This window comes from Anoplolepis gracilipes, chromosome 9, assembly GCF_047496725.1.
Source record: "Anoplolepis gracilipes chromosome 9, ASM4749672v1, whole genome shotgun sequence".
Classification (NCBI taxonomy): Eukaryota; Metazoa; Arthropoda; class Insecta; order Hymenoptera; family Formicidae; genus Anoplolepis; species Anoplolepis gracilipes.
In genome coordinates this window covers 8208920-8228987 of record NC_132978.1, presented here as the reverse complement: position 1 = coordinate 8228987, position 20068 = coordinate 8208920, and the positions used below count along the sequence as shown (strand labels likewise).

Sequence of the window (20068 nt, the reverse complement as noted above, 5' to 3'; positions counted from 1 at the left end):
GTAAACATTCACTTCAATAAATTGAATTTATTCACTCTAAGGCAAAAAGTGAAAAATTTCACTCTTATTTTTAAAGTAAAGTTCACTACTTTAAAGTTAACACTCGAAACTTCACTCCAATTTAAAGTAAAATCGCCTGCGTAGTTCTTTCCGTGTGTTACTTTTAAGTTAGAACAGCGCGGCATAGGCGACCACGTACATAAAAAAACAGTGAAATGTCACTCTTTTTAGGGTGGATAATAGGAAGGATAAATCCAATAAAAAGCGAATAATTTCACTTTGTCGAAAAATTAAAATTCCACTCTACTTCGACTGGCAGTATTTTCATTATTGCTTGAAGTGAGACTCGACTTCAAAAGAGAGAGTGAGATTCCACTCTAAAAAATTTAGAGAGTGAATTTGACTCTTTCTCGATTAAATTACCGAGATAGATTTTGTCTTATAAATAATGAAACTAAAGATATCGATTTATAATTATCGCTTTATCATTGATATCATCACGATATTCCATTTGAATATAAAGTACAATGGTCTTTGAAGTATTATATTTAGATCTACGTTAGATAGCAAAGTTTGACGCGTATAAATCACGCGGATGCAACCACCTTGCACATTCTTCAAAAGCATCGTACGCATGAATGCTATTTGAATTTCATTCGAACCGTTTTAGCGACCGCAAAATTTATTTATGCTCCCTTCCGCTTCCTCGTCATATTCTCTAAAGAAAGAGAGAGAAAGAGAGATTCATGAATAATTCACGTTATACTCGCCTAGTTCCTCGTCGTGAATTCCTATAAATCCGTATCATTACATAGCAGAGCAATCTCCACCCGCGAGAGCCATCGGTAAATTTTCCGCGCCGGAAAGTTTAGCTACGTTTTATATTTGCCGGCAGGTGCGTCTGCTAGATCTATTCGTAAAATATCACAAACTAGCTCTCTTATACACGAATGATCGGCTTCGACTTGCCAATTTTGTTTCCATGTATACGGATCGAGTTATTCGCATAGATATAGCATCGATATCATCTATATATTCGCGAGAGCTATTTTATATTATTTCCTGGAATCACCGATGCATTCTAAAATGCATTTTTTTTAAATTTAATGCGCGAGTTATCCATCGACAATCGCTTGCAAATGAAAAATCTATTGTGATTCATGTCACTCTTGAGAGAAGCACATGTATCACACACATACACATGTACACGTACACACAATACTACGGAGTTGATGAGAGTTCTCTTCAGCAACTTGTTATCGAGCGCACGCGACAATTATGCATCATCAGGTTGGGTAAATGTAAAATCCTTGTTCTCAATCTGTGATAATTACGCGTCGACAAACTTGTCTAATATATATGCTAACTATAGGTGGTCGCGTCATAAAAATTAATTGACAGGCGAGCGGTAATTTATTATCTCGTCGCATTTCGAGGCTCATTTCGTTCAAGTATGATTTACCGAACGCGATTGATAGTGTATCTCGATTGGAACGGGTATGGAATGAGATTATCATCGCAAATCATTCGATCTTATTAGACCAGTCGACCGGATGTATTATAACGCGGCGTCAAGGTTTTTCGCCAACTTGGGACGTACCCTCGAGTAGTAATGCCAATTATTCTTTCTTCCACCAACAGATACACCTCTAATTTACTGTCGACCCTTCTCTCCTTTCATCGGTCACATCCCTCTTTCGACACTTCTTTCTTTAAAGCCGCTTTTACGACTTTTATACGGACGTCGTCTAGACGTGTTACGTTTCTTTCTTCCGCCGAGCACATTAACATCGCTCTTTCGTGTCTTTCGAATCATTGGCGATCCGATGTTAAGTGTATCTAACACATTTAACATTGTACTTTATTGTAACGCTTAATACAATTCGCAGGAATTATTGCAAATTATGAATACATTGTATATATCGCGATTTTTGTAGGAAAAGAGTAACATTTTTAACGCAAGTAGAATAAGTTTCAATATTTACATATCTGATAATTTGTACTTTTATTGATCTCTTGTCTATTTTGTTTATCGATTTTATCTCTGTATAATTTATATATGCAAAAGATTATCAATATATTTTTCTTTTCTCTTTAAGAGATTTTTAATTATAAATAATTTTAAATATAATTTTTTTTTAGGAACACATAACTGTAAATATTTATTAAAAATACACGTTATTTTTTAGCTGAACGAATCATATTTTTATACTTTGTTTTTTTAATTTAAATTAATGGATATAATATAATCATTATATTCCATATTTTTACAAAGAATACCTCTTTTGAATTTTTTGAATCTTTAACGTCCAGACTTTTAGTGTTATTTAATGTTATCTGACATGTATTGCTTAGCTCTTTATTGCCATAATTTTTTATAATTATCGTGAAATTTATATTAAAAAATCATTAACATTTTAGTAAACTTTCCAACATTTGAGATATCATCTTTTTGACTAGTTTTTATACAAACTATTTTAGACACAATAACTTATTTTAAATTCTTGTATCTTTAAAAAATAAAATTTTTGTTTCAATTCAGTCATGAATTAATAATAAAAATCAAAGCTCTAAACGGATATATTTTTAAAAATTACAAGAGTCATAAAAACATTTTATTTTCTAATTGTGGCTAGGATTTTTTTTTTTTTGAAAATCAAAAAGAGCAAGAACAACACGTAACAAAAATCATCCACCCGCGCTTGTCGATCTTCGAGACAGAGGAAGAATTCGACCGCTGATGATGCCGTTACTTGGAATGCGTACGCACCAGTCGAGAGACTCGTGCATGCGTTGCTGGAATACCTCGGTGCGCGTGTAGTGATACGTCGTTGCTACAATCGGTAGTAGCCCTTTGGACCTTGAAGTATTTCGTAATAACTGAAACTGTACATACCTACACATGTGCTGTGCAGCTTGTCTGACAGCTGTCGGTCTCTGACCTCTCTCTTAACCTCTCTCCAAATCTCTCCAATTACGATAAATCGAACAATTAAGCAATATTTATGATGTTATTGTAACTATCTCACTAATCTCTTAAAATCAAAATTGATCTTTATTCAAATATTTATGTTGCCATAACAGTATTTGTTATTCATTAAAGTTACAAATTTTCTTGCTTGCATTTGTAACTCGGATATTTTTAAAGCCGAGAATATATTCGACTTGTATTCTTCAATTATTTAACGTTACAAAAGTAGTGCATTAAAAGAGAATCGTTCGGGTAAATTCCTGAGCTAATAAACGCTGACATATCTTCTTTTAATCAAATATATAGACCCGCATATCGATGATCCGGCGGGCTTATCAATCATCCGTTTGCGCACCAGCGGGGCTTTACCAAGAACCTTGTTGGAGGAGGACCTATTGACGCGTATAAGTACAGAGAGAAACATATAAAATGCACGGGTTATTGTCGCCGGGTCTCTCACCGACAGCTGCTCGTTAGTTGTTGCCAGCCGTGCGGAGGTGAACCAGTCGAACCTACATATGCAAACGTATGTAGTATACGACGTGCATCTAAAATATCTACGTACCTAGTGCACACACACACACACACACGCGCCAAGTTGTATTTCTACGACATACGGAATGTATTATAAGCGTTGATATTATTCGTAATATATCTAATCGTTGAAGTTTTTAAAAACGCATCTCTTAGCTATTTTTAGTTTACAAATGATATTTGTAAGAAAAAAGAAAAGACTTTAAATTTTGATTTAGATGAATTCGATGAATAAGCAAAGATACACACAAAAATGACGTTAACACACATTTATGAAATAAAAGAAACATTAATATTATAAAAATGTATAACTCACATTTCTCTGCTTAAAATTTTTTTTTAACTATTTTTAAACTATCTTTTAAATTTAAAAAGAATATATTTTATATTCTTTAGGACGTATCTTTTGTGCGAACTTGGTGTATTGCGCTTTAAAATGTACGACAAAGTCTGTAATTTTTACCTTTTCAAGGTACACTCTGTGTGCACAGCGACATACGTATTTGTGTATGTGTGTGTGTGTGTGTGCGCGCGCGCGCGCAGGTACGGTGTGTACACACGCATAGGAACGCACGCGTGCGTTTTGTCGGACTAACGGCGGTCGAACGAACAAGTATACGAGTCAAGAAAGGCAAGCAAAGGCAAAGTAAAGGGACAAACCACGCCTTACGCCGCCTTGGCAGTGGAGAGAATTCGCCTTCGCCTCCACTTCTTCGTCTCTCACTTCTTGCCTCGGGCATAACTAATATATCGACGGCTACCTTCCCCCTTTTGCGTTCGCTCGCTCTCGCGTCGATTCGCGATTCGCGTGATCTCTCGCCGACGTTTGCGAATCGTCGAGGAGATGCCAGATGCGTTCCGCGCGTTTCCGCTCGCGAGCGCATCAGGTGCCGATAATACCTCTTCCTCCGTAATTGCTTTAAAAATTATATTATATATCTGTGAAGAAATCATCATATATGTTCATAAAACATACAGAAATTCTTTTTTTTTTATATCTTTAAAGACAAAGATGCAAGAAAAATTAATTACTAATTTAAAAATACTAAAATATTTTTAATTAATTAACTATTCAAAAATACATAGTTATCGAAATGCTATAAATCTACATTATACGTGGTGTTATTGTTAAAATAATATTTGCGGATAACAATTATCGTTTTGTCGACTGACAAAATCAGATTCATCTGGAAACGAAATGTCACTGGGTTACTAGAGAATTTTCCAAGTCAGCAAGCAAGCCAAGCGCGAGGCGTTACTTCCCTATTACTGTTTTACGACGTATCGTTGGCGTAAAATTAGTTTCGTTCACGCAGGGTTCTTATATATCTGCTCTTATTAAGATAGACTTTTATTTTCTACGGGTGTTTTAATTGAGGTGCTTTATGATCTGCTAATTTAAAAACCAAAATAATCAGTAAATATATATTTACTTACAATTAGCATCTTACATATGACGTACGATATATTACATATGATTATATTATATAACAATAGTATGATGTTGCGAATAAAAATATATGTAATTAATATAAATTTGTAAAGAGGGAGATTATATTAGATTTTGACACTTGAGATATTTTGCAGCATATTAAAAGAAAAATATTAATATAATAAAATTAACAGAGAAAGAAAGATCAAAGTTTTACAAAATATGGAATGTTAAAGATTCTAGTTATACTATTTTGAAAGTCGTGGCTTTTGTTATATATGACCATGCATATTAATCATAATCATATAATCTTTTGAACACATTGACAGAAGACGGAAGTCTGGAAAGAAAATTTTATTGATCATAGATATCCGTAAAAGTTCTGTAGCTACGCTTCGCAGCCGGCAATTCTGATTCAAGCGAATCCTTCCTGACGGTCAGAATGTCACTAGGTTATTAGAAAGTTTTCCAGACGAGTAAGCGTAGCAGTAAGCGTTTACTATACTCCACTGCTTGTGAGAGGGAATCGGCTGTTTGCATCGCGTAACGTTTTACCAGAATCTCAGGTGATATTGTATAATTTATTGTAAATCTTAGTTTCTTTTAACATAATTTTAAACAAACTTGTGAAGAGAATATTCATTGTAAATTGTACTAAATTTATTAAAATAATTCTAATAGAATATACAATATATAAAAATAGTAATAAATTAAATTATAAGACAGTAATATTTCAAGAAGAATAATGATTGTCGTGAATTGAAATAAAATTACACAGTCAGAAAGAAATCACTTCTCTCTATATATCTGCCAGGAACATTATCGACAAAGTCCCTCGAGTCACTTTGAAAGTTGATCTGCATATCATCTGCATAGTCTATTCTTACATCTGGCAGGTCGTATGCGTATGGATAGAATTCTTTATTCGATGTTACAGTTATACGCGTGGAAGGCAAACGCATATCGAGCATGAGAGAAAACGAGTACGGAAGAAAAAAATGAGAAAAAGACAAGCAATATACCGTTAGTACATCTTTTTAACATCGAGAAAAAAAAGGTGCAACTCGATCGTTTGATTCGTTGAATTTAACGAATGTATACTTTCATATGTCACTATTGATATTCTATTTCTCAGAATTTTTTCTATTCAATTCTGTTTGCTCGCAATATATAGGTATGATTTTTTCTTCAAAACTAAAATATATTTACGTGTGTGAAATGGTATTAAAAAAAATAAATGTATGAAATGTGCAAAGAAACAGCTAAGCTGTAAGAATATAAAGATAAATTACAAGGATATAAAGATATGCATCAATAGTATCTTTCTCTTTCACTCTCACTCTATATAGCCTCCGCGCTCAATAGCGAATTAAGATAATACAGGCGTAATGTCGACCACTAAATTGCGAACGTCACCGGAGTACTCCATTTCCTCTGCTAAGCGAGCGAGAGTCCTGCGCCTTAACATTTAACTCTCGCGGCGGGACTCGGCGGACCACAATTGACTCTCTCGACGGGCGACTATCCGCGGTATTTTGCATCGTAGATCTAACCGGCGATCGGCGTTCCACGATCTGTCCGAACGTGAGAGAGGATAACGATAACGGGAGTGCACGCCTGGGAAAAACGATCCGTCCGTCTTCCGTGAGACGTAAACGCGCCTTATTTCGCGATGCACTCTCGGCGCAACGACAAGACCTGCATCGCTCGAGCCTGCAGGGCTCTATTTCAGAGAGAGAGAGAGAGATAAAGAAATGTGTAACGCGTATATTATTTATTTCCGCGAATCACGGATGAACCGATTAAACGACGATTTCAGGCCTGAAGGGCCTCTACACGCGCGATTCTAAGCGCGGATAACTTGGTCGCGGCTCTCTGAGCGAGCGGACTTTATATGCGCCAAAAGAAAAAAAAAAAAGAGAGACAGAGAGCGAAATACCTCGCAGGGAAGTAATCGCGATACCGGTCTGGCGATCGTTACTTTCTGCACACTCGTCGTATAGCAATTAACCGCGGCAATAACGATTTTTGTCCGGTCGTGTAATGCTCGAGCGCGGACAAACACCATTACACGCTGTGTGTTGAATCAGTTGCGGCGCGACAAAAATTGTAATGGAGCGTCTCGCATGTAATTATGATTTGTTACAAAGTTTCGAATGGCTCTATAACGTTTGAAGAGGAAACATGCCATTTCCCATAAGTGTGTTATATGTGCTCACGATGCGTTTTTTTTTTTTTTTTTTTTTTTTTTTTTTATCGAATGCGTGCATTACATGCCTTTAAACGCCATATCAGAGAAAACTCGTATAGTGCTCGACATTATCTTTCCCTCTAGTTCCAGCAATCGACCTTCGAAGTCAATGGCATCGTTAAAGCAAAGAAGAGACGTCGCAAAGCAACAGACATTGTAGAAAGAGTACAACTCGATACGCGGGTATATAATTTTATCCAAGATGAATAATTGAAATTTTTTGCACGCACAGAGAGAGTATTAACTTAATTGTCAAAAATTCGTAAAATATCAAAGTATCCGTCGTTAAAATCATTTTCATCGCAAAGGGGGGCTCATTCGCCCTTGGTTCCACCAATGAACGTCGCGCCGATGATGAACATCGCGCCGCGCGCGTGTTCAATAAAACGTAATCGCGTATGATATTCACGGCGCGACGTTACAGCGGCTCGTTCGGCGATGTAACGAAACGAAAAGAGCGGTTAAGCTCCTCTCTCTCTCTCTCTCTCTCTCTCTCGGTACAGCAAAACCCGTAGGACAGAAACGAGCGCTACGGCAAAGTCCGCCGTGTGGCGGTTAGCCTGGAGGCAACGGCACGAGATGAGCGATGGATCGGAACGATTCGGGAACAGTACAATCGGACGCCATGTGATAGTACGGGAATAATCCCCAAGACGTTCAGATATTCTTTCTCTCTTCCTCTCTCCCTCTCTCTTTCGAGGGTAGTTAATCGGTCGATCGATTAATTGACGGTTCGCGCGCTCGCGAACCGCTCGCCGCCACGGAAAATACCGATCGATCAAAACAATCGATTAATCGTCCGCGCGTCCGATAAGGCCGGATGATAAGAGGTAGCCAGGGTATTGTTCCTCGTTGCAAACAATTAATGATACACCGCCATCGATAATCGACCGAGCCTCGCGATCGCCAAGCTCTAGGCTACTTTCTCTCGGATATTTTTCAGCCGCATGCGGAACCGCGGAAATGTTTCTCCGTCAGCATTTCCGCGAGATATTCGTGATAAGAAAATCGATGTAGATACAGGACGTTTCAAACGTATTTTTATATGCTTGCTTCCTTTTTAATACCAATTCATCAGCGGACATACATATACAATTGACGCAAAATGCAATGCATTATGCGAAATTCGATTAATTTTGCGTCTTTAATATTTAGAAATATATACAGATTTGTGATGAAAAATATAATTGAAAATCGATCTCTTCAACGTTTATAGCGATTTTCATCTATGCTTTGAGCTCTCAAAGTGCTTCTGTCTATTCCGCGAACTAACAATAATATGTTTCTATTGATTGTGCGATTTAGTAGTAGGAGCGTCTGATACGTTCGAATGAAATTGGTAGCCCGTCGCTCGGGGCTTAAACTCGCGACTTCTGGGGAAGGAATGATTGTAAGAGATCCCTGGGCTCTCTGAAACTCGTTTTTAGTTACCGTAGCCGATGACGCGCTCGAGTCTTTCGCTGACGTTCGACGCCCGAGACAGGAACACGCTTCTTCCTCATATTAATCTAGGCTTGTTGAGCCCGCTTCTTATCCATAACGGATTTTTCCGCGTTTTTGCCATGGCCCCGCGCAACACAGGCGCATTATCCCTAACGTGTTTCGTTCCCCGTCGCGATTATCCTCCCGGCGAACGGTAAATCCCTTTCCGATGGGCGGCCGTCAGACGTTGACTTGAAAACGGCAGGACGTTCGTCTCTCTATACGCGCTTAGGATAATCTTATCGATACTTGTATCGATACGATATCATTCTTATTGCGGAGATTGACTCTTAAAAGAACGGTATAATAATTTCCTTTATGCGCACTCGTGAAAGTATCTTGCCCTAAAAATGTAACAGCATGCTAGATTGATCGGATATAATTACACGCATTTTTAATTTTGTTTCATACATGGATTTTAAGTAGATGCATTTGCGTTTCTATTTATTATATTGCGTTAACTTTCGGGGACAAGAATGCCCAGGAAAAACATGGAAAACTGGAAAATCAAAGAATTTTCATGAAATTGTACTCGAAAAATTTTTTTAAAAATTCTCTCTGATAATTTTGCTCTTATATTGTAATATATTCAATGTCTTAACTAAATATTGATAACTGATGCAGTAAATATATATATATATATATATATATGCATTTTCTCTTGTGCTTTTCACTCATATGAAAGAAAAACACAGAGTCACTTAACTTTCAAGTGCTAGATTTGCAAATGTAGCGGAAAACCCTAAATAGTTGTTTGTAAGATGAACACTTTTCACTTGCGTAACATTTTAATTTTTTTATCGCTAAAATTACAATATAAAATATATATATTCTTTGTAATTTCTATTGTAATCTTAGCGATAAAAAAATAAAAATGTTACGCAAGTGAAAAGTGTTTATCTTACAAACAACTATTTAGGTTTTTTCGCTACATTTGCAAATCTAGCACATGAAAGTTAAGTGACTCTGTGTTTTTCTTTCGTATGAGTGAAAAGCATAAGAGAAAATGCATATACAATAAAAAAATCTTATTTTAGAGAAAGTTGCGCCAAAAAAATAAAACATTCTCTTTAGCTGGAATTTTGAATAAAAATATCTGAAAGAGCAGAGAGAGAATTTTCCAGAAAATTTGTTTACAAGATTTGAGTACGTTCTGGTAGAGAACTTTACCGCATTCTTGCTTCTACCTAAAATCTCTGATTCTGATTGCAAAGATTTGTGTCACTCGTGGAACGCGATTGGACTCGAATGGACGCGGCGCGCGCAACGAGTTCACTGGGTTTCCAAGCTCCAGACTCGCAAGTCGAGCGTGGCAAAATACCGCGGCTCCACTTGGGCGAGCTTTCGTTCGAAACGGAAATGGTAGGCTGCAATTATTGCAGTCGTTGGCTTGACTTTCCCGTCTGCTGCGGCCGTGCGCACCAGCCGCGAATGCATAACCGCCGCCGGTCGATTAACTGCGACCTTCGCCGCAACGTTGATGCAAATAGACGACATATCCGCAACGTGCCCGCCTCGGGTCTTCGTACGACAATGTTGCGACCACTTCGCTTTCCTTCCTTTCAGCTAGAAGATGGTGAGCTCTTTGCAGCCTGAAGATAATCATTTCTCGGAGACTCTACTTTGTGAAAACGTGTAATCAAAATGAGAAATTTCAAGAATGAGACTGAATACTATTTTTATTGAATTAAATATCTTTTTAGATTTTTAAGAAGATCGGTGAAACAAGGCGAGAAAATGAGACACAATTGAAGACCTGAAACAAAGTTGCTGCTTTAACACACGAACATGGAGTTGGTTTCGCTCGAGAAGATCGGCGAACGAAAGTTCTATGCAACGATGACGTTGGTGGAGCTGCATGCTACTATCCGCTTGCATCATCGCGCAATTGCGCGATTCCAGCGCGAATTTTAGCGCGTAGTGCAAGCTAATTATTATCCCATAATCAAACGGTATTAATTATCGCAGGCTTTCACTGGATAACTTTTATAATCGCCCGTAATAGACGTAATTCATCATTGTCATCTCGGAAAGATAATTGGATCTGCCGCGAGACAAGAGTTGGTTTCTTGCAAAAATTTTTTGGAGAAACGAATACGCCAGTAAAGTGTTTAAGCTTTTAAAGTATTTCTTGTTTTTATTACATTGATATTTTATGCACTCTACTATCATTTTATGTAGATATGTAAAATAAAAGGAATTCACACATATTTATTACGCGACCACTAAAATTTTGATGTATGAGGCAAAGCGGAGCGCCCGTTAATAAGCAAAGCAATTTTCGAGGAATACCGACGTGACGGTACGGGTGGGTTTCGCAACAGGATCTCAAGCTCGGATCGATCCCGAGTAGAGATACCGCGGGCGATGCGTGCCGGATCGTCGGATCGGCGTGTTGCTTACGTTGAGAAAAATTCGCGAAATGCCGTCTGAACGCTGCGAGACGTCGCGTCGCTCCTCCGCAGAACAAACAAAGGGATGCTCTCTGCGTCCGTTCTCTCGCAAACGAGTTCCGTAGCCAATTATAAATTACCTCGAATTAAATCGATGATCATCACCACCACCAGTATTGCCGCCGCTGTGGCGGACCTTGGCGAAAACTCCTCACTTTTTACGATCACATATGCGCAAAGTCTTTTACGGCGATGCGCGTAATTGCAACGTGGCGAAGGGAGTGATAAACAACGCTCGAGGCTATATTATAAGACAGTAAGGGCGGGCTGGTTCCCTCCCGCTCGGTTTTCACTCGCTCGTGCGCACGCGTTGGATAATATTTATCGGCGTGCTTAATTGCTGCCCGAGACGAAACTCTCAACCTCGAAACATGGGCACGTATTTTTTGTCATGCTTTTTCTCACGCATCGAAATTGCTTTGCATGCTCTCAATCAGTTCCAGCAATAAATTATCCAAAATCTCCATGCAATTTATAAATAGAAATGTTAAGAGTTCTTATTTATTTCTTTAAAAATAGTATATTATTTTTTTAATTTTTTTTTTTTTTTTTTTAATTTCTTTTCATTTCTTATCGTCGAACTGCTATTATAATTTAGAGATATGTATACAATAAGATTTTCAGTAAATTTATTTAGTCAAGACTCAATTTTTTCAAGAATATTTCAAAACTTTGTTTATAAAATTATATATTTTTTATATCCCTCTGTATGTATGTAAAAATTGTGCGTTTAATTTTCTTATTATTCCGGAATTTCTCAACACTCTCGAAGCGTTGTCGACTCTGACCTCTTTTAAGATCCACGCGCGGTCAAAGAATTATGAGCCTTCAGACTAATTATTAAGTCCCGAAGATTTAAGGTAGTACTTTAAATACTTGGGTAGTAACATTAAATAAAATTCACATTCTGTAATGAAAAAGCGTGCCGATATCGTCCCCGACGTTCTCGACGTTTAACGTTCGCCTACGCGGCCCGTTAGGCCCCGAGGACGTTAACCCACTAACTGGGAGATTATTTTTTTATCTGCGCAGTTATGGAATCACTTGTGTTCGTAACCGCGACCGTGATTATCATATTTTGTGGTTTCGGATGTCGTGTTGTTTTCGGTCCCAAAATTTATGGCCTCGTTTTACATCCGCATGACATTCGAATATTTTACAGACATTTGAAATAATATTCGATTTATGCGTTATATGTAACATTGACTCGCGCGTAAAAAAAAACCAACAGAGAAATATGAATTTTGCGATTGAAGATTGTTCGGACTTAAAAAAATTTCGTATTTATGATAATAATAATTATTGAGTGGCATATATATTATTCAATTGTTCAAAATTTGACTTGCATTAAACAATGTTTTAAATAATCTTAAAAAACAAGTGTAAATACATATATAAACATTTAATGGTGTAGACTTTCTTTTTGGTCTTGAGAATGATTTTTTGCCTTTTTTCCGAATATTATGGATTCATAGAAGGAATCGAAGAAGCAACTTAATAAATATAACAAATTACCGGTGTACAAATAACTATCGCGAGCTTAATGCCGATACACTGTTTTCTAAACCAGTATGCACACAGTGCGATGCATCGCGAGGGAATCGGCGATGGGGATCCGCCGCATTCTGCATCGCCAATTTGCATGACCGATGATCGAGCCGCTACTATACGCCAGTGACTAGGTGCATCATCATTACGCACTACCGAGATACGATCAAACTGTCGGTAATAACAGTCGCACGACCCCGCGCGCGCACACGAGAGAGCTGGGTCGCGTTTATTAAATTACGTCAAATTATTGGTACGCGTCGTGGTATCCGGCCGAGGCCTCAACATAGAATAGCCACGGCCTCGCCGGTTGTTTAACAGCGAGCAATCACGCTACTTTCCCAATTAGGCCGCTAATTTTAACGGGGAGCGTGTAATTGCCGCGCGGAGCCAAATTCTCTTGTAGCGCACTTTCCCAGAACCGCTTAATCGTAGGTCAATAGCTAATGCACATGAGCGATATAGAATTAAGTTATCTCACTATATTTCAATTATAAAGATTGATACGCCGTGATTGATTGCGCTGGAGAACGGAAGACAATCCCTGTCCTTATCGACCAATCGATTGAATTTTAATGGATTCAAGTCGAACCACTTATCGAAGCAAATTTGTAATATCACTCGCGGAGACTAATCATTCGCGTATTAAAAACCGATACATTTAAAGGGAAGCGTATACTTTGTACCGTGGATAAAATCCATATGAATCGTATTCGCTCCGACTTTTCGCATCAAGGCATATGTATATGTCTTTTTTAAAATATAATGAAAAAGAACGTCGAGATATTTGGGACTATCTGCATGTAAAGACATGATATAGCGATATCATACGAGACAAAAAACAAGACGAAATTAAACAAAGATGATTACTCTGCCCTTATCAGGCCCAATCAATCCAAAATCGATTTCAATCAAACTGCTTGTCAAAACGAACTTGAAATATCACGCGACTAATTTGCAAGTAAAAATACATACATACATGTATTTGATTTCAAGCGTTGTTCGAAGAGAAATCATTATTATCCGTAAAGATCGCAACGCAATAATAATTTAAAATTTTTATCTTTGTCGCTTTAATTCTTGAAATAATAAATGAATAAATCGCGAGAAATAAAGGTTTATCATTGCGTTATATCGAAATGTTCAATATTAAAAATATATTCTTATTTCTAGTTTAATAATAGGTATCTTAAATTTCAAGCTACATTTTATATGAGTAGTCGTTTTTTCTCAGTTGAATATAGTCTTAGTTGATTTTTAATTAGAAGAATATGATTATTCAACCGTCTGCATCTTAAGGATAAAATTTTGAATATCTCATTCGTCTCTTATATGCTCTTAAGTCGAGAGAAATTCAAGTATTATCTACAAATACGAACCTAAGTTATCGCCGAAGCGCGACACTTTCAATTAACGATTAAAAAATATCAGAGTATAATTTCTATTTATTCATCAAGTAACACAACGCGCGTATATCGTATTTCATTACTACGATAGCTGTTCATCAGCGATCAAGATTGAAAAGGGGAATAAAGTCTGTGAAGTTTCATGTTTCCCAACGACGCGGATTCACATACGCCACGAAATGTATCCTGATAGTACTTATAAACGCCTAAATACATAAAATTCTTCCAATTAACATAAACATTTTTTTTTTTGTCAAAAAATATTTTATAGACTAGGTTAAATTAATGAAAATATCGTTGACATATTCACAAAAAGAGAGTGAATTAAATCCAAATAAATAATTTATATATGATTTTATATTTAAAAGCTGAGTTTACAAATTATGAATTTAACTTTCTATTATTCTAAATATTTCATATGAGAATCTTCATTTAGTTATATTAATTACAATAATTGTAATTATAATTTAAATGTAATGTATGTGTTATTTTACCTCTGCTTACAGATTCGACCGACAAAGGGCTGAAGAAGGCAAAGAGCCACAAAAATTTCCGACGTCGTTTGATTAATCAAAATTTGCAGCAAGAATTCAAGGAGGAAGGAAGACAGAAAAACGGGGAGTATTTCGCCATTCTTTCAGCGTTAAATTAAATCGCAATCGCGAAAGCCATTCAAACTCGTCGTTCGACACATGTATGTACACATATACACATGATCTATATGCATTCACATACTTAACATACACGTACACAATACATATAAAGGACCCAAAAGCCTGATTAACACCGCGTACTTCCTGTGATCGTCGATTAACGATAAGCGGAATAATCAAAAATAGCGACGCAGCGAAAGGAGAGATATGTTCAGGTACGAACAGAAATGTGAATTACTATAATGCTCTCGTAAGAAAAAAAGACAACGCCGTGTTTCAAAGAGTATTGAGATCGGTAGATGCAAGGGCAAAGAATAATGGAAGCGAATATTTTCTACGACTCCAAATATCTGATCTACTGGTCTATTTTAATCTATAATTATCTTTATATAAAAACAATTTGTTCTTAAATTTTTAATTTTTTTATGAAAAATGATGATGTAAATATTTCTGTGTTAGATAATGGACTCGAGACTTAAAATCTACGATGAAAATGCATCGTTGTCTTATGTGTTATTTGTCTTGTTTTAATCTTGTTTCACTAGAAATAAAAGGATTTTTTTAAATTTTGTAAAAAATATGAAAAAGTATTAACAAAATATCTACAGTCCAACGATATAAATTTCTCCGTCAATGGTCAAATTAGATAAAAAACCTAATATCTCGAATAAAATAAAACTTTATTTATTTGCTAAATAAATAAAGTTTAGATTTATTATCGAAAAACTTATCGAGACTTAAAATTTTCTTTATTGATAAAATACAATCTTCGATAATACGTGATATTATAATATGAATGATATAATATTGATATCGTTGATTTTTCAATCTTACACACGCAGCATACATGAAAGATAGAGAAAGCTTAATTTATTGCCGAGCCATACTCTCGTTACTCTTTGTTATCGGTTGAAGATGGAAATTGAAAAGTCACGAAAAGGGGAGTCGAATCTACATATTGTAATCGTGCGTTTTTCGGAGAACCACAAGAAACGCAGATATGCGTATCACGACAATCATCACCTCCGTACGCAAGTAGTAGATTCTTTTTATAAAGAGACGCGTCGTCAGAGAGCAGACGCGATCTAATGGGCCGCATAGTTAAGGATACGAATGCCATAATAATGACCAAGTTTTGTGGTTGTACTTAAGTCATACTTTATACTCTACTTTATTATTAGGATACTCTAAGCGTAAGTTACTTTTATATTCCATTAGCGAAGTGTCTATCTACAGTTATTGCTATGTTTTTATTATTATTATTTTTTTTATACTTTTGCATCGTCGAGACGACGAATCGACTCTGTTTTGCGTTGATCGTTTGTTGGCGCAAGCTATGAAAACTTTGCAATACTGCCTTACCTGTACTTGTGATCATATACCTAACTTGAATTTAAGCTGAATGCTCGTAATCTATACACTCCGATTTCAATATTACAGAGAAATAAATTTTATCGTGATTTTATGTTATCTTGATAATAAAGCAAAAATTTACAATAATCTTTATTTGACAGAAAAAAATAATAAAATATTGATGAATTTAATTGGATGCTAAAACGTTTTTTATTTGATGCTAAAATACGTCAAGATAAAAACAAGAACGAAAATTATGCTTTTCTATAGCATTGTTCCAAAATAATTAATAAAACAATCTGGAAATATCTTCTACAATCTGAGCGCTCAGTTATTTTCCATTTTATACATCAGAGAGACTTTCGATTTTCTTATTTTTGAGAATTTCGATTTTTTAATCTTATATCACTGTATATTAGTAATTTTTCGGAAATTGACAACATCTTATTCGCAATATATAAAATTATATATACTGCACTTACTTTTATCCCAATGTAGAGAGAAGCCATCGATGAAAATATCACCTGTGCGATTGTGGATGAAAACAAATAAAACAAATAAACTCACATTGAAAACCAGGTGCGAGACCGCCTTTCAGTTGATGGTCCCGACCAAAGGACATGTTTGGACCTTGGTCTCATTTTTGTGATTATTATTTAAATATATACGTTAAGCAGATAATAGAATAAGTTTTAGTCTTGTTATATAATTGAATATGAAAATAGCACCTCGTTGCACTGGGTGGCCTTATTCACAGACGATATCATTTTTTTTTCTTCAATATCCTAAAGAAGCGCAATAATTACGAAAATTACTCGTAGAAAGAAAGAAAGGTGTTATAATTATACTTATATAATATACTAAATTATTTATAAAAAAAAAATCGACGGATATTCTTCAGTTAAAAAAAGTAAAAATTCAAAATCAGTAAAAATAACAAAAATTCTTTGTAAAGAGAAAAACAGTCGAAAACAAGTGGCTTCTTAGAGAAAGAATTACGAGCTGAATGAAAATAATAATTAAATAATTAGAATGCGTTCGCGTTACAATGAACTAGCTATATTACAAGTGTACAATAAGCTTTTAGATTTATAATACAAAGTATAAATTCTATATTATCATGAATATTATATCGCGTAATAAAATATCGCGAATTTTTGTATAGAAGGCACTCGGTCCCCTTTACGACAGAACTCTGTGTGTTATAAGTGTGTGGATACGCTTATTTCGTATGTTGATGTTCTCGGAGAGTGTAATTTTGCCAAGACGACGAGCACCGGAAGAAGAATCTTTAGCTTGTAAAAAGCGATATTATGCAATTTACGCGTGAAACTAAAAATTAGTTTTCTAATTCCTTAGGGCATTGAATGTCAATGGATCTCCGTGCGAGTGACTACCTTGGAATAACGCGAACTCTGATCGTGTTTTAGCCGCCCCTTCGTTACGCGAGATGCAGAAGGTGCGACTAAAACGAATGGATTTACGGAATAATTGCACGATCAGCTGATCGATATCGTTTCTCAACATCGTCAGCCACGTTCTCGCGGCGAAATACTCAGCGCGTAAGGGTCGAGGATCGTTGTGCCTTCCTGTATGCACGTTAAAGTACGTTTATAATGATTGTAAGAAGAGCAGACATCCACACTTTGTGATTCCATAAACAGTTGTTCATTTTTTTATACTTTCTTTAATGCTTACCTAGGATAGCTTATATACCCTAAAGAGTGTTTCAATAAAAATCACAATGAAATAATCTGCTGTATTTTACTTATATTTCTTCGATCCAGTTTTACCTATCCTCTCGTGAAAAAAAATAAAAATTTTCCTTCATTATATTTACTCTTATATATTATATCTTATAATCTTTTGAAATTAAACAATATAAATTAAATATAAACAATAAAATTTTTATATATAAAACTTATATGTTTTTATATCTGGATAATACTATCGTTTGTTATCGACATAAATTCTTCTGGAATAGAAAAATTTCAAAATTTTGTGAGAAAATCCAAAAGAAAAAAGACTCGAAATAAATATTTTGCTAAAATTATCAATAATATCGCCAATGAAAAATTACATAACTATCTGTTGAAAATATACTGTCGCATAAAAATCGCTCGGATCGAAATCCAATTTACTTTATTCGTATATCACAGGTAGGGTTTTATACAAGGGGGACGAAACAGCGGATAACATGATTTATTACTTTTTTGTATTCAAGGTTCTCGAATTAATGTTACAAGCAATAATATAATCAAAGACAATGAATGAAAAGCGATGAAACTAAAGTCAAATATTACACCTCTTTCATTATTGGTCGCATTATCTCATCTTCGAATGATTGATTTTTTCGCAGTAATCATTTTTTATTCATCTTTTCTTTTTTTTTTTTTTTTTAATAATTTGTACTTCTCTTGGCGCAATCTCTTGGTTCTTTAATTTCCAAGGAACCAATCAATTGCTTTCCAACGTCGACAGATTTGCGAGGTTTATTATATTTTATCATATAACGATAATGATATTTAGAAACGATGCCGCTTGATTCATAAATATATAAAAAAAAGATATCGTTGTCCGCGGAAGATCACGTTTATTAAACTTTGAATCAATGTGGTTTTGCATATGAATAGAATAAATGCTGGCAGACATTCGTTTCAAGTTATAAAAATATTATTTGTCCAACATATAAACTAACTAAAGTTCTTTTAATGAGTAAAAAATGAGGAAGAAGTATTGGTCATAAACGTCGATCTCCCACTTTTGTTGACGAATACACATATGCCAATCAAAACAATCACGTAAATAAAAGTAACAACACAAACGCATAAATCAAGCCGCATCGTTGTGAAAACGACGGCAAGCAATCGCTTGCCCTCGTTGTGTATTTCACTTAATAAAATCTTGTTGATTAAAATAACGAAACACTAGTCATAATAACTTCTCTAATTAACGATTATTTGGTAATATACAAAATAGTAGAAAAGAGGGAAAAGCAAGTCCGTTTCCTATCTCGTAGATTTTTTTCTTTGTAAATACAAAAACGTAACGCGTAGTATCTAAAGTATTGTATGTGTTCCAGGACGTCAGAAATATTCTGATCGTGCGGAAAAGTCCTTTGTAGTGAATATAATTATATCTCTGCAAATGAATCGTGGATAATTTCCAGTGATTTAGCAAGTCTTTCCAGTGATAAGAGCGAGAATGAGTGATCTGTTAGCTTCGCTATGAGAATAAGATAGATTGTCGAAATTGTATGGTTTTAAAAACGACATGCTTTCTTGAAAATTTCGCGCAAAAAAAGGAAATTATCGCAAACTATATCGGAAACTTGTCCGCGCGATCGTTGCTGCCACGTCGTGGAACTCATCTTTTTTTTTTAATCGTATATGCGTACCGCTGTAATATTCCTTTTTCTTTATGTAATGTATCGTTATAATGTTCGTGTAACAATAAAAAGCAATATGCAAATGGTATTGAAGACTTCTCGTTCGGAGGTGGCTGCTTGTGTTAGCGCGTTCCGTGCATTCGCGCAGAGGAATTCCATTAGCTCTAAGACATTTCGCTCTTTTACATATCTCTATCTAACGCATTTTCACATTCTCCCATTTTCTTTCTCTCTTTCTTTCTCTCTCTCTCTCTCTTTCTCTCTCCCTCTCTCTCTCTCTCTCTCTATCTTATGTTCACTCATTCGCTCTCTTTTGCCCGACTAAAGTAATCTCGCTATCAACAATGCTATTAATGCGCCGCAACATCTCATTTTCTGGAGGACAAAATTGCATTCACCGATTCTCTATTTCAATTTAAAATCAGTTTTTATTTATGATCAATCAAAGGCAGATAAAGCATCCTAATATCTTTCAGTTATATAGAGATAATTAATTATTTCTCTCTCTATAATGATTTTTCAAATAATTTCTCAAATAGATTGTTTTCTAATTATAATTACTATTATTTTTACCGTATATGTATATTATATTGCAGC

General features: G+C 35.6%; 1 protein-coding gene across 2 annotated transcripts in view; it reads left to right on the top strand.

Moving 5' to 3' along the window:
- The window catches only part of Sano (CABIT domain-containing protein serrano), a 128801-nt gene extending 110931 nt beyond the window's left edge, over positions 1–17870 (top strand). For both annotated transcript variants that reach the window (XM_072898778.1, XM_072898779.1), the window contains exon 6: positions 14584–17870. The gene's annotated coding sequence lies outside the window, so the exon portion shown is untranslated. The remainder of the gene's footprint in view (positions 1–14583) is intronic.
- The last annotated feature ends 2198 nt before the right edge of the window (positions 17871–20068 follow it).